The following is a 15,742-nucleotide window of genomic DNA, read 5'->3' on the forward strand; positions in this document are numbered from 1 at the left end:
AGTGCTGGGGTCATAGTAGGGCTTGATGGGCAATGGTGCCAAAAGCTGGGCACTGGGCCAGGTCTGGGGAAGCACAGGAGAAGGGACAAACCTTGAAAGAAGATAACGTGGGTGCCTAACATCTTAATTTACAAAGCATTTTCATACACATTATCTCTTAATCATGCTTTGTTCCAGTCAACAAAACTTCCCCACCTGCTATTCCAAGCATCACGCTGGGTTAGGAGTTGACTCTTGCCAACCCTATGAGCTAGGTATTATTCCAACTTAAAGGAAAAGAAAACTGAAGCCCAAAGCGGGTGAGTGCTGGTGTGAAATATCCCAGGGCCTAGGATGGCACATGATCCATGGAAGTAGGATTTAATTTCCTCTCCCCTCTCTAGGGTCCTGTGGGCATGATATGAACTACAAGGCATGAGGGCTATTTCTCAAAAGGATGCTTGTTATAAAGAAGAGTCCACTCGATTTATTTGGATCAGTCTCCCGTTACATACGTGACAAGCTACATGGGCTTGTTATGATCCGTTTGGCATAATGCCTAGTTCCTAATAGGTGTAGAACACAATGCTTGTAGGGGTGAGTATGGCTATGTTGCAAGGGGTCTCTTAAATGTGGTACACAGTAAGTTCAAGTGTATTTGGCATGTTCTGTGGAGCAGCCATGTAGAGCGCTCCCCAGGGTGGGGCTGTGACTCATTCCGCCAGCTAGGTTCCAGGTTGGGATGCCTAGCTAAGCTCTAGGCAGCCAAGGCGTGGTGGGTGGAGAGGGGCCGATGGCCTGTTGATGGAATCGAACAGCTCCCTCTACTGGCGAACTCAGGAAACCACCGTGTGTTTCCGTGTATCTGTCACAGGTGTGTCAGCTTGTGTCGGCGGAAGTGTCGGCATGGGTATAGGTGTGTGAAGGTGCCTGTTTATGGCGCAGTGTGGGTGTGCCAGCGCCACGCGGGGCTGTTTCTGGAATCACAGGGTGTACATACATAACGACATTCTGTAATACAATACTTTTGGGCTGGGGATTTGCGGGCGGTGCTAGGACTGCTGGTTATCTGAGATTAGTTCCTGCATTGACTAAGATGGCAGGATCCTCCAGCTGGTACTCCTCATCGACCTCGTGCAGGTGGGAGGGATTCAGAACTGAAAGGGATTCGGTTCTTGGGAAGGGACTCAATCCCCTAAAATAACTAAGGACCCAAGAAAGGGTTAACGTTGAGCTCTACTGCGATTTTAATCATTGGCTCAGGGCACTGTCAGTCATCGTCCTGGGGGCGGGGTTTGCAGGGCAGCCTAAGGACTGCCCAGCGCCCCTCACTTGCCCCTAGACCCTCACAGCATTTCACTTCTGGGCTGAGCCTACAGCCCCATCTTTGTGGAGACGCCTTCCTGGGCCTGGAGGAAGACCTTCCGGGCATCTTGGCGTCCCCACTCACTCCAGCTGCCTGGCTTCCTGATAAATGGTGATTATTATATAATAGACCTGCTGGACAGAACCGTGCCAGCGCTCGGAACATTTTGCTCCTCCTCGAGCCTGCCTAGGGCCTGGCACCAGCCGCACAGAGCCTACTGCCCAGCTCCATTGGCAACCCCTGCCCCGCCTCCATTTCGGGGAGGAAACCCCTGGGACACCTTCCGTGGTGGCCCGGAGGCCATGTCCTGGGATGGAGTAGGCGCCAGGCCGGGAGTCGGGCAGGCACCCAGCAGGTCTCAGGGTCGGCCTGCGAAGTATGGTTTTACCAGCACCTCTCCAGGATTGTGAAACCCACCTGGCCCTTCCAACCTGCACTTGGGAGCTAATAGAAATGGGGATAAGGAGTGCAGGAGCCAGGGTCGGAAAGGGAAAGAAGTTTGGAAAAGGTGCGGGGGCAGGAAAGGGGAGTCTGGGAGAGGGGGCCAGCAGGGGCAGTGGGGGAGGGACTTTTATCCTGACAGGGCTCCTGCCTTCCCCGACTGGAGGGTTTGGAAAAACTGAGCAAGCAGCCAAGGCTTGGCTGGATATCCTGCAGCCCACCCTCCTGGGGACACAAAGCTGGGGGGGCAGGGCGGGGGAGGAGAGCACGACCCCGGGGAGGGCAGGGCCTCTTTTGGGGCTGGGGGCCCAGGGGCCAGGTCCCTGGGGAGGGGGTTCCTGGCTCTGTCTCTCAGCTGTCTGCTTCTCTTTCTCCGTCTCTACCCCCTCCTTTCCTCCTCCACCCCTCCCCGGGCACCAGTCTCGAAGACTGCGGGCAGACTTAACTCCTTAAGTACCAGCCTGGTGGACACCAAGATGGTGACGCTGTGAAAGAGGAAAACAGGGAAGGACTCTCTACCCCACTCCCACCCACAGTTTAACACCTTATAGCCAGGAGAGGCGATCTCGGAACTTGGGCCAGTGAGAGCCCTAGAATGTTGCCTAGTGTCGGGGAGTGACACATAAAACGGGGCACCTGAGAGCTGCACAGTCCAGTCCGCCCTTTTGCCAAATCGTAATTGTCTACCCTCCGGGCTTCCAAATCCTCTGTGTCTCTCACTCCATCCGCTCTTTGGCCACCCTGCTACCACCACCCGAATTACCTGTTATTGCAAAGTGTCCTGAATGATAGAAGGCTGTGGGGGACCTGAAAGTCTGGGTCCTGTGGCTGCCTCAGCATTCTCCTCAATTTCCCACCCGTGAGGCCCAGCGCAGGTAACCACAACCCAAGCCTGTCTTGCCTCCAGAGGCCTCTTTCCCCCTTCTGTAAGCGAATGGGGTGGGGAGGGGTAGATAACTACCCAACGAAGGCAGGTAATGCTAGCCTCCCCAAGCTCCAGCTGGGACAAGGGCCTGAGTGATTGGAAACCCTAACTTCACCTCCACCCTAGCCCCTCTCCTCTGCAACACCCCCTCTACCATAAGATTTGCCCATCAATTATGCTATGAATGACCGCCTGAAGGAAGTACCTCAGACTAGGCAAGAAAAGGTTAACAGAGCTACCGGGCTCTGGAGCTAGGTGAGGCACCACCCCTCCTCTTGCTCAGGTGGGTAAGTGGGGGAATTGGAGGGAGATTGACCTAAGGGCTGCGTGTTTGCCCCCTGGTGGCCAGATCTGGCTTAGCAGTCTGGTAAAAGCGAGTTCTGGTGGAGATTGGTGGAAGGACTTCGGATATAGCTCAGTACTCATGCAGGAATAGCACCCTGAGAGAAAAAGAGACTCCTCTAGATAGGCCAATAGAGTGAGGGAGCTCCCACAATCTCTGCCATGCCATCCCCACGCAGCAGGCTGCCTCAGCCACTTCCAGATCCTTGTCCTAGGGACTCTCTAAGTGGGTCCCAGGTGCCCAGACACCTGGAAGAGGAAAGGTAAAAACAAGACATAGGCCCTGTCTTCCCAAAGTCTCAACCTAATAGAGGGGTCAGTAGAAGGAAGCTGCCCCTGACCTTTCCCTTCTGTGCCCCAGACCTTCCCAGAACTCCCATTCCCTCCAGATTCCAGCACTAAATTCAAACCTCTAGCCAGGCTTCAAAGCTCCTAACAGCTACCCTGTCAACTTCCTTTCTCCCCACTCAAGCTGCTCTCTGGATTTCTCCCCATAAAAAGACCCCTCTTGAAAGGTTCTAGTGCTCACAACCACTTCCTCTTATCCCCAGCAGGCTGTGACCCTTTCTCCCCTCTACTCAGGAGGCCTCCTAGGTTAGTGAAGGCCATGATTTTGAAGGGCTCCTTGTTTTTTTAATTGCCTTCCTTCACTCCCTCTCCTCATTTCCCATTTTCCCCTAAGACTTTCTTTTGCATAGGCAGTTCACCGAACCAGGGAAAATTCTATCCTCCTGTTGGCTGTGATATCTGAATTAACATTTGCTTTTTCCTACAAGAATCCTTCTCCAACTAATCTCATCTACTTATTTATTCAAAAACTATTGAGGACCAGCCATATACCAGGCACCGAACTAGACAAAAGGCACATGTTGATAAACAAGACGGATGTGGTCCTTACCCTCACAGAGCCTACAGTCTAGTTGGGAATAGACAACAAGTAAACAGGCAATTTCAGTTCAATGTCATGAGCACTTCAGAGAAACATCTGTCCTGGGCTTGGGAGTCTGAGAAAGTTTCCTGCAGGGAACAACATCTGAGCTGAGATTTATTCCAGCCTAAGATGTGGTTCTGTCCAGGCACAGTATATCTTACTGGAGGTCTAAAGATAGGACAGGATTCCAGCAAGGGATCTTGACCAGATGTTATGAAAGATCTCTAAGATTGCATTCTCAACCCATTTCTAATTAGATCTCCAAGTCCTGAAAAAGGAAAAAGACTGGTCTGAGTTAAGAGCATGTGACCTTGGCCTATTCACACCTGTCTTCTGGGCTTTAGTGTCTTCAAATGTAAAACAAGAGGGTTGGTTGAGTTTATCTCCAGGCTCTTCTTTACCAAGAAGATATCTATTAAATCAATTAAATTGCAGGCTTGGTTTGTTGAGAGAAAAACACTTAGCTCTGGTCTGCATGTGGAGGAAGGGCAGAGTTCATAAGCCCAGGACAGGCTATCAGAAGCAAGGCCCCTGGGAAAGTGGCAAGTCACCTCCTACTTCTCACTGCCCAAGTTACCTGGCAGTTCTGAGTTCTGGAAATATTTAACTCTTGACATCAGTCGAAGGCAAGAGCCTTTCTGAGATTGTGCTGGGAAGGGTGAGCATTGGGGGACAGCACTCAGAATATCTTTAGTTACTGCATTAATTTGCTCTTATATGTAACACTATAGAGCTTTTATTTTTAAGTTCACAGGTGAAGAAACTGAGGCCCATAGTGGTGAAAGGACTTGCCTAAAATCATACGGCTGATGAGTAACAGCTGCAAGAGGTGCCCAGGTCTCCTAATTCCCAGTCCAAACTCTTCACTACACCACTGCACCACTTGCTTCCAACTTTCCATTGGACTTCTTCCTGTGTCTGGCTTACTTCCCTGTGAAGCCATAAAATCTGGGAAGGCAGGCTTGCCTCCTTATCTAGTGCAGGGCTCTGGACAGAGGAAGGGTAGATCAGAACCCCTAGTCTTCCAGTCCCCGTCCCCCACCCTTCTCTCTCATCATGACCCTATTTATATACATGTAGCTGTCTGGCCCAGTCTGAAAAGGCATCCCTGGATTGTGAACAAAACCCCGGGCCAGACCTATTCCCAGTCTCAGGAAGGCCTAAAACCTGTTCTGTGGCTTCAGGCAAGCTGATTAACTTCCCTGGGCCTCATTTTCTCCATCTTTCAAGACCCATAACCAGTTCTAACCCCTAAGTCATTTGTAACTTGAAGTCCCAGGTGAAGAAATGTTTTTAAGAGATATAACTCTGAGGTGAGGGGGGAATGTTAATGTTCTGATCTTTTTGCAAGATCCCACAGCATTAGGACCATGCCTCCTCTGTCTGCAGGGACCGAGATGTTGTTTCGTGGGGCACCTATATCCTGGCACCATGATGGATCCCGCGAAAGTTACATGATACATAACCTGAATATATGCTTGGATCCCACAACCCAAATACCAAATTACAAAAATAGTTTCAGAAAAGAATCCCAATTTTTACTTGTATCTCTTAAAGGTGATCCAGTTCATAACCTACAGCACCACTTGTTAAAATTCCCTTTCCCCTCCTATTCTGCTGCACCTTGCAGCAGTTGAGTTACTCTCTGCAAACCCTAAATCAGCCCCTCTCTCTGCCTGTCTGTGCTCTGTAGTCAACAGAGCTTTTCTCTCTCTCTGACCACTGTCATCTCCTTATTATATAGATTAGTGTAACCTCTCAGATTTCATCATTTTCCTTTTTCCTTCACCTATTACCCAGATTCTCCCTAACACAAAAGAAAGTTGCCCGTCCCCTGCCTCTCTTGTCCTATCGCTCACCTCCTATTCTCCTAGTTTGATATTACAAAAGCCCTGGAACTGAGCAGGCCAAGACATGATTGCCAACAACAGGTGAAGGATAAAATTATCCTGGGAATGAAGAGAGGCAGGACAGAGGGAAGTTGAGAACAGTCAATGATTAATAAGTTTTTATCCTGTAACACAAGGAGCTCATAAGATGGGGACACTTTAAGAATAATAAAAGATGATAAGTAATTAAAAGATGTGGACTTGATGCAGACAGTGCCAGCTGCATCCTCAGGTAGACGTGGTGGAGAAAGAGGAAACTGATTTCAGTCACGGGGAGCACAGAGGGTTCAGTGAGGGGCACAGAAAGAGCAAAAGCAGGAGGAATTACAAATTTTGGTGGGAATGAGTTTCAAAGACCAACTACCTATTTTAAATCCTTTCTGATGTCCGACTCCCTGCCAATACCCCTGGCAAGCAGTGTATCAGCATCTTCTTGAACACCTCCAGTAATGGGGTGCTTACCACTTCCCAAGGCAGCCCATTCCATTTATGAACATCTGTTTTTCCTTCCTTTGAGCTGAATTCTATCTCCTAGTAGTCTCCACTTATTATGGACTTGAAAAAGGAGAGACAGGAGGGAAGCTGTAGAGAGACCTGAACAGAAGCAGGCAGGGACAAATGGAGAGCAAGAAACAAACTGAGAGAGAAAGCTGAGAGCAAGGAGAATGTAGGAATGCAGACTAATAGAGGAGAAAAAAGAGATTGAACGAGGGGGCAGGAAAAAAAGATTTGCAGAAGAAACGAAGTGCAACTGAGAAAACTGTTGCCATGGTGATGGTCCAGAGGAGGGAGTAGAAATAGAATTCAAATTATGAGTTGGGGGAGAGGGGAAGGGGTTGTTCAAGACCCAGAGGCAGTGCCCTCACACCAGGCCCTTCCAACCAGACCTTCTTTCACCCATGAAGAATCCCTTTCCCAGAGGTCTCCCCAAGGCCAGACCAAGGAGTGCAGTGAGAAAAGAAGCATCGGAGGGGCCCAGGGCTCTGGCACTCTCCTCCTTTCCAGGGGTGAAACAGAACAGATATGTACCCCCAACTCCAATATGCTTCACTGGCTCCAGGAGAGCTCTCTCCCTCAACCCTAGTTTCTCCTTTTGCTTCTTAATCAGAGCCCCAAAGTGAAGAGGGAAAGGGAACTTGTTTTAAAAATCTGCTATGTGCCAAACACTGTTGGGCACCTCATGTCTTATTTTATTTAGTTCGCACCACAGCCTTGTGAGGTTTACCAGCTTCTTTAGAGACAGGAAACTGAGATCAAGGTCCTGAGCTGGGCTGTTGCTCCAAAGCCACTTACTCTCCTCCTAGCCCTCTGCCTATCTTGCAGAGCCTGTTTCCCATTCCCCGGCTTCTCCTGCACCCTTAGATGGGAGCTGCTGGGAGATGGACTAGTTCAAGACTCTTACTCCATATTTAGAGATCTAGAGACTTGCAGCAAATATGCCACAGACAGACTGGGCTAAGTGGAGCCACAGGGGAGCTCTGAGCTCAAGGCTGGGAGATGGTGAGGAAGGACTGAGTTGGAGAGGACTGTGGTGGGTGGGGGCAGCTTTGAGGCCGGGCCATTTCCAGCTGAGCTGAGGAGAATCTTCCAGCAAAACCATGTATGGAGCTGGGGAACTGTCAGCACTCACATTTTGCAAGTCTCTGAGCTAGTGAGTGGAGTGACTAGGGGTTAGTATTTAATTGCAGGTCTCTGCAAGTGGAAGTGGCTGGAAGGGGAAGCTGCTTCCCTCCCCTTCCCTTGGGCTTCTGTACAAATAGCAGTTTTGTAAAGGGCATCATATCTGATGTGCATATCAAACAGGGCCTGAGGAGGTGGGAGAAGGCAGAGTTCAGGGCTGTGTGTGGCCTTGGGTAGCTGTGCCAAGACCACCCCTCCCTACCCGAGGGTGAGGTGGGATTTCGAAGGGCCTGGCTCCTTCTCATCATACTTTGCTGTTCCCCCAGTGGTGACCTTGAAACATCTCCCTGTTCTCTCTGGGGCCTGGCTTGAGCCACACCCTAACCCAGAAATTCCTGGGGGAGTGGGGTGTCAGAAATGGCTGAACTCCAAGTCTAAGGGTCACAATTCTGTTGGGTCCGTTGTCTGCTGGGCTCAAGAGATGCCATGTCCCTGCCCGCACCTCTGTAGAGGGGGAGAGCTCTCCTTCCTCCTCAGGCCTGAAGGGAAGGCAGACCCAGATGAGCTCCCTGCTGCTTTTCCTTCAGTCCACATCTCCTCCTCCACACCCTACTAATGTCCCAGGAAGCCTTTCCTGACCCTCCTTCCCTGTGCCCATCATTAGTACCTAAAGACAACTCAAAAGAGTACACAGCCCCAGCCAAAGAGTCTAAAGAACTGCTGGGGAGGGAGGAAGAGAAGATTCTTCCCTACTCTCGGCCATCACACCAGCTCTCCCCAGGCTGTCTGGTCTCTTAGCCCTTTACTGACTCCCAGACCCCACTCTGCCCAGACCTTCAGTCCTTTAATACCCTCTTGCCCAGCCCAGTTCTCCTCATTCCATCTTCCCTCCCAGACTGAAGCAATCTCATGATTCCTACTGGCCAAATCCAAGAAGCATATTCCAAATCTATTCCCTTCCCTGTGGACCAGTCTGCTGTGGAACATGCTCCTGGAAGTATTCTTCCCACACCTGGGGTACCACTCCCTGCTGGCACTTTTCTCTTTCAGGGAAAGCTCTCGGCCTCCTTTGCAGGCTCCTCTTTTCCTTTTCCCATAAATGTTGGTGTCCCAGGCTCTGTTCTTGACCTCATTTGGGATGAACTCCTCTCCAAGGCTACAGCTGTTACACCTGTGATGACACCCTTCCTGAGCTTCAGACCAGGCATCCAACCACCTTCCACACCTCCACCTGGGTGATCTTCGGGCACTCAATTCAGCAAGTTCAAAACTGAAAGATCTCTACCCCTTCCCCACAAATCTGCTCCTCCCATTCCCACTGCCCCAGCTTGTAACAGTGCCAGTAGCCACCCAGCTGCCCAAGCTGATACCTGGGAAGCATCCTTAATTCTGCTCTCCACCCCTTCCATAGCTTTCCCAGTCAAACTGTCACCCAAAAATCTCTTTTATCACCTTTTACCTAGAATCTTATCTCAACAGCATGTCAAGAGACATCTAAAATGTCTCTCAGCTGTTCGTCCAACACATTGCAGCAAAAATCATCTTTATAAGGCACAAATTTGATCATAACTCTCAGTTTAAAACCCTTCAACGGTTTCCTTTTATCCTTAGGATAAAAATATTAATTCCTTAAAGGGGCTTACAAAGCTCTTCATCTGGTCCCAGCTGCTTCTATAGTGACTTCCCCAAATCCCACTCTAAACCTCCAAGGGTCCATTCTCTAACCTTGAGCCTTTGCAGTTCTCTCAGCCTAGAACAGTCGCCACCCCTCTCTTTGCCTTCACCCTGCTAATTACTACGCAAATTTTAGGTCTTCACTTATTCACCACTTCCTTCAGGAAGCCCTTCAGGACCACCATGTAAGGTGCCCCTTCTGTGAGGAGTCTCCTTGGCAAGCCATTTAACTTCTCTGATGTAGTTGCCTCATTAATAAAATGAGGATAACAACAGTGCCCACCTCACAGAGGTTGTTATGAGGATTAAACAAGAAAATACATAAAGGACTTAGTACAGTTCTTGATATGTGATTAGCACTCAATAAATAATAGCTATTCTTATTACTACTTCTACTAAAATCCTGATGCAGTGTAATAGTGGACCCTTCAGTATCTCCCACTAGACCATAGTTTCAGGAAAAACAATGTCTTATTTACCTCTGACTATCTAGCACTTAGCACGGTGACTGCTGCAAAGGCATTTAAAAACATTTATTGAATAAATTAATTCATGTTAATTCGGGCCATCATTATTTGTTGTGTAGCTCTCCCTCAGGCCTAAGAGCAGGCTTAATTATCCCACAATCCAGCCTCCACCTACTCTTACAGTAACTTTCTACAATTAAACTGAATTATGTCACTTCCCTGTTTAAACCTATCAGAGCCTCCTCATGTCCATGGAAACAGGTCTCCTCATCTGCACTCCACCCCTTTCCTTGCAATCCTCCCTTCCCAGGGCTCTGCCCCCTGGCTACACTGAACCCCTTGCTGCTTCTACAACCCTCCAGCCTCTATCCCCTCAGCCTCAAATATCCTTCCTCCTTGCTCATCTAGCAAAATTCCTACTCCCCTTCCAACACCCTGGAAGCACAATCTGAATGCCACAATGACAAAGCTGGCCTGAATGACATACATTGTTTGGCTCACGAAGTGCATTTTTATAATGTTTATTAGTTTAAATTTGAAAATAAGAACATTTTACCTGAAAATTTAGATTTCTGGCTTCTCTTGGAAAAGCGAGGAGGCATAGCCACACCAGGTTCCCCTTTCTGCAAGGGAGCTCTTCCAGAGCTGCATGGGGCAGAGCTCTTGCTATAGATAGAGCTCTTGTTCCTACACTCTCTAGCTGGCCCCACTTTCACCCACCTTGTTTAACTAATCTTGTTATATGCCTGGTCCCCGGTGACATGGGGGTCTGCGGCCCCTGTCTGGCCTCACAACATTTTGATCCATCCAGAAGGACTTTGACTTTCTCTCCTCAGCACCGTCTAGACCGCTACCACTCTACATCCTGCCCCATCCACACTCCCCTGCTCTTTCACTTCTCTCACACCTTTATTATACCTTGACCTCGCCAAACAGTCCTACCCCTCAGTACTCCGCTGTCACATCACTCCTTTTCATAACTAGCCTAGATCTTACTTTCCATCCCTTCACTCTTGCCCTCAACTTTCGATGCCTTGAAAACCCAAACTCTAAATCAGTACAACCTGACAATTTTATCATTTCTACACTCAAACTGTTGAGTGATTTGAAAAACTCCCAAAATGTCAAGGTGAGCGTGATGGTTAATTTTATGTGTCGACTTGACTGGGCCATGATGGTCAAACATTATTCTGGCTGTTTCTGTGAAGTGTGTTTTAAATGAGATTAACATTTAAATCAGTGGACTTTGAGTAAAATGGATTACTCCATAATGTAGGTGGGCCTCATCCAATTGATTGAAGACCCTAACAGAACAGAGTGACCTTCCCTCTCTCCCCACCAAGAAAGAAGGTCTTCTGCCAGCAGACTGTCTTTGGACTTGAACTGCAACTCTTTTCCTGTGTCTCTAGCCTGCTGGTCTCCTCTATCAGATTTTGGACTTGCCAAGCCTCCACAATCACGTGAGCCAACTCCTTAAAATAAATCTCTCTATATATACACATCCTGTTGGTTCTGTTTCTCTGGAGAACCCTGACTAATACAGTCAGTGCCCCTGAAGACCAGAGGTTCTCAAGGTCATCTGGGCCATTACCACCAAACAGAGCCTTCCTCAAGGCTCATGATAGCTACATCCTCCTCTCCCTACATCAGCAATTTCAAATTCTCACCTCTTTTCAGGCCCCAAATCCTTCTTCCCCTTGAGTTTTCTACTTCCCAGAGAAAGCAGAGGCCTTCAGGGGAGAGCTCCCTTAACTTACTTCTTCTACCCTCCAGCCTTTTCCACTCCAATCTCCCTACCCACGCCCCACCCCCCGAAAAAAAGTATAACAGTTCTCTGCATCATTGTCCCCATTCTTCCCTCTGCTAGAAAGTGTTGTTTCTGTGGCCAAAGGCTGATGCCTCCACCTCTGATCCGAACTCCGTTTTCTTTCTCCTCCAGAAAGTTCACCATCAATTATACCCCCTCTCTCCTGCATCAATCACTTTAAAAACAAAATAAACAAGCCTTTTCTGTACCCCAAATTTCCCTCCAGTTATCTGTCTTCTTTTCCTCCCAGCCAAACTTCTTCAAAGAGCAATCTACGCAGTTCTAATTCTACTTCTCTCAGATATCTCTAGACTCTTACGGTCTGGCTTCTGCCTTCCTCACCTGCAGGAAGCTGCTCCTAAGGATATACATAACCCTCAAGATTCTAAGCCTGATGGACCTCTCTCAGTCCTTACCTTCAAATCATTCGACACCTCTTTTTTGAAACTCTCTATCCACTCCCTCCTGATTTTCATCCTAATTCTTATTCTTCCGTCATCAGCTCCTCTCCCTCTGTCTGTCCTTTAAATGCTGTTTCCCAGTATCCTGCCCTTGGCTTTCATCTCCTTCCCTTCTGCTACTCTCTTCAAGGACTCTTTTCTACATTCGTGATTTTAAACCATTGCTCATCTTCCCTTTCGTTATCTCATACCTCCCCTCTGCTCCAGACTCACATACTCAATTACGAAAATGTTCAGAGCATATAACAACTCACCCCAAAACTTAGTGATTTATAAAAACAGACATTTATTCTGAGAATCAGGAATTTGGGAGAGACTTAGCTAGGTATTTCTGGTTCAGGGTGTCTTATGAAGTTGCAGCAAAACCATTGACCTGGACCACAGTCATCTGAAGGCTTGACCGAGCCTGGAGGATATGCTTCCAAGGTTGCTCATTCACATGGCTGTTGGCTAGAGGTCTGAGTTCCTTGATGGATGTTTGCAGGAGACCTCAATCCCTTGCCATGTGGAGCTCCACATAGAGATGCTTCCATGTCCTCCAGAGAGCAATCACAAAAGAACAAGGAGGAAGATGCAATGCCTTTTATGATCTAGACTCAGAAGTGACATACCATCACTTCTGCTATATATTGGCCATAGAAATCAACCCAGATACAATGTACTAATTTATTACCTGCTGCCATTCCGTTTTCCACATTGTTTCCAGAATGATCTTTTCACAATTAAAACTCCTCATTAGCTTTCTGTTTTCTTCAGGGTAAAAGCCAACTTCCTTAGCACAGCCTACAAAGCCACTGGTGACCTTGCCAGTAGCTAGAGCTCTCACCATGCCCATCTTTGAATAAGTCTTTCTAATGAGCTAAGATGTACATTTCATAGTTTCCAGAAGATGTCAAAATAATTTACATCTCTGAGCCTTTTCTGTGCTGCTCCCTCTTTTTGGAATATCCCCTTTCCATATTTCAATCAGGCTAACTGTGATTCATTCTTTAAGACTCAGCAACTTGAGAGCAGGAACTGTGTCTTGTCATCCCTGTATCTTACCACCTAGCATAATACTCACCATAGAAGAGTTGTTCAACAACTGTTTACTGAATTAAATGTTTACTGTGTGTCTGGTACCCCTATGGCATGCTTGCTATACAAAGAACAGCTGGTCTAATCTCAGTCATGACTTTTTCCCCCTCAGACTGCCTTTCCTGCTCACTCATCTCCCTTTGCATCAATGACACAGATGGAAAAGCAAATTCTAAATTCTATCCTACCTCATTCTCTACTCACTCTATGACTTTAGGAAAGTCATTTATTGCCTCTGAGTCTCTAGTCTTTATCTGTACTAAGGGTTAATAAAAAGGAGAGGATAAGATGAATTACTTAAATTAATATTTATTGAACCAGATACTGTGCTAGACACTCTTAAATAAATTAGCTTGAGTGATAGTCACAATATCCCAGTGAGACAGATTTTATACCATTTCTACAGAAGAGGAAACTGCAGCTCATAGTACTTAGACAGGTAACTTGGCCAAAGTCACAGAGCTTGGAAGCAGATTTGGGTGAGTGGTTTTATCATAGGCAACATTAGGGGAAAAAATGGAACATCCAGGTCTTTTCCAACTAAATGATTGAGATTTTTTAAATTCTTAAAGCCTTTTGCTCTGCCATTTCCCATCAGACCACATCTGGTGAGCACTGCATCTTAACCTCTAAGTTCAAGTCCCCATGATTTTCCCCAGGGTGTCCTACAGATTATAACAGTTGATCTGCATTCCTTCTGCACCTTTATTTTAAAGCATTTTTACGCCTGTCATATCTTGCTAGATGAATGGGAATGAATGAGTCTTCCCATTTTATAGGTGAGAAAATTGAGGTTCAAAGTGACTCACCTAGAGTTTTGTGGTATCACTCATCATTGAGAGGACAATAGTCCCTATTAGAGGTTGACATGTCCATGGAGCCAAGTAGACACATTTTTTTTTAATTTACTGGGAAGAAGAAGACTGACATTGTGGAAAGAGAACCATCAGTGTATCAGACAGACCGAGGTTCTGACCTGAGGTCTTCTGGTTGCAAAACTACCATAGTTCAAGAAAAAAAAAGTACCATAATTCAGAAAGAGTAGGTCCGTTTTAGGAGATAATCTTCCAGTCCAGGCAGAATAGGGAGATTAGGAGCTCTTTGAGGGCAGAAAGTTATCTTACCTTTATATCCCTGGTGCCTAGCACAGTTCCAGGGACATATCTATTACTTAATATATGTTTGTTAACTTGAATATGGGATTTAGAAGGAGGGAAGCAGGGGAGGGAACTTGAGAGAGTTTAGAATCGAGAATCCAAGGGTAAGACAGCCTAGAAAGAGTTTGTGCAAGAGAAAGATGTCAGGCATTTGTGGCTCTAATTTCCTTACTCCAAGTCATAAGGAAATTCTCCAGAGGAACAGGATGCTGTGGCTTTAAATGACTTCAGCGTTGTCAATGAATCTGCTTTGCTAAAAGAGTTATCCTTTTGCTCTTGCGCTTGGCCTCCCCCTTCTCTCAGCTCCCCAAACCCTTCTCAGCCACTGTGATGGGATAATTAGACGCGAGAGCTCAGCACAGATGATGCTTCTGTTGCTTAGCAACTAATGGTTTCTATGGAGACCACAAAGCACAGCCTCCAGAGCAGCCAGTGAGCAGCTTGGCAGGGCAGGGAGAAGACAGCAACTCTCAGCTCCTCCAGAAACCTGGGGAGGGCCAGAGGTGGGGAAGGGGGGTTGGAGGGAGACAGGAGGGTTTAAAGGCACAGGGCCCTCTTATCCCTTTAAAATCTAGCCAGAGCTCTGCTTTCCCCTACCCCATTCCGTCTCACTTGATTTCAGATAGGGATGGGGCTTAGGAGTAAATCCAACACAGCCACTCTGAAATAAACCCAAACTCTTTGTCTTTCTGCTTCCTGGTTTGTGACTGAAATGGAAAAAGACACCTTTCAAGCCCAAGTGTAAACATCCTCCTGGCTAGTGACAGGATTTGAAGAGCACCAGGAAGAGCCCCTCACCTCAACCTTGAATTCCACCTTTTTAGTCTGTTCCCTTACTCCAAAGTTCTCCTCAATGTACAAAAGATTCTCTTTCAGTTTGCAGAATGATAGTAGAATCTGATCTAAAAGAGGACGAAAACCAAGGTGCAGGGAAAATAGAATTTAATTCTTTACCTAAAGGCAGCCTGTCCTGGGAGATTGGGGAAAAACACTTTCCCCTGGTCTTCAGCAAAGAGGGTCCAGAGTGTGTGTATATGGCGATGTGTAACACAGAGCATCTGGCAACTTAAAGTGTGGGCCTCTCAGACTAACATCAATCAGTGTTATCTGAAAGCTCGTTAGAAATGCAGAATTTCAGGCTTCACCTCGGACCCACTGAATCAGAACCTGCATATTAACGAGATCCCTTGGTGACTCAGACAAACATCAAATTTGAAGAAGCACTGGTCTAAGACTCTCCAACCCTCTGCTGGGGTCCGTGAGTTCTATTTTTACTGTCACCCCTGTTTGTACCCCAGGCTTTGAGCCTACCCTTCCCACCACAGGGGTAAGGTCACAACCCCACCAGTCCCTCACTTCCTTACCAGGACCCTGACACTTCCCTGGGACTGGGGAAGATAGAATGTTTATGGAGCAAAAAGACATGCATAACACTCCGTGGAGCTCTCAGGTCTCTGTAGATGTCTACAACCTCTCTTGACAAAGTGTTCACTTTCCACAAGTGACTCCACCTCTCTGTCTCAATTTTCACATCTAAAAAAAAAGGAGCCAAGAACATCTACCACCCAGGATGGCTGTAAGGATTAATATGTTAGAGCATGCAATG

At 47.4% G+C, this 15,742-nt stretch overlaps 1 protein-coding gene across 1 annotated transcript in view; it reads left to right on the forward strand.

The window, feature by feature from the left end:
* Positions 1 to 15,742, forward strand: part of LOC105308848 (uroplakin-2) — a 36,485-nt gene that overhangs the window by 1,972 nt on the left and 18,771 nt on the right. Inside the window, exon 2 of the mRNA XM_023525850.1 lies at positions 10,911 to 11,094. The gene's annotated coding sequence lies outside the window, so the exon portion shown is untranslated. The remainder of the gene's footprint in view (positions 1 to 10,910; positions 11,095 to 15,742) is intronic.

The sequence above is a fragment of the Pteropus vampyrus genome, unplaced genomic scaffold, assembly GCF_000151845.1.
Source record: "Pteropus vampyrus isolate Shadow unplaced genomic scaffold, Pvam_2.0 Scaffold633, whole genome shotgun sequence".
NCBI lineage: Eukaryota > Metazoa > Chordata > Mammalia > Chiroptera > Pteropodidae > Pteropus > Pteropus vampyrus.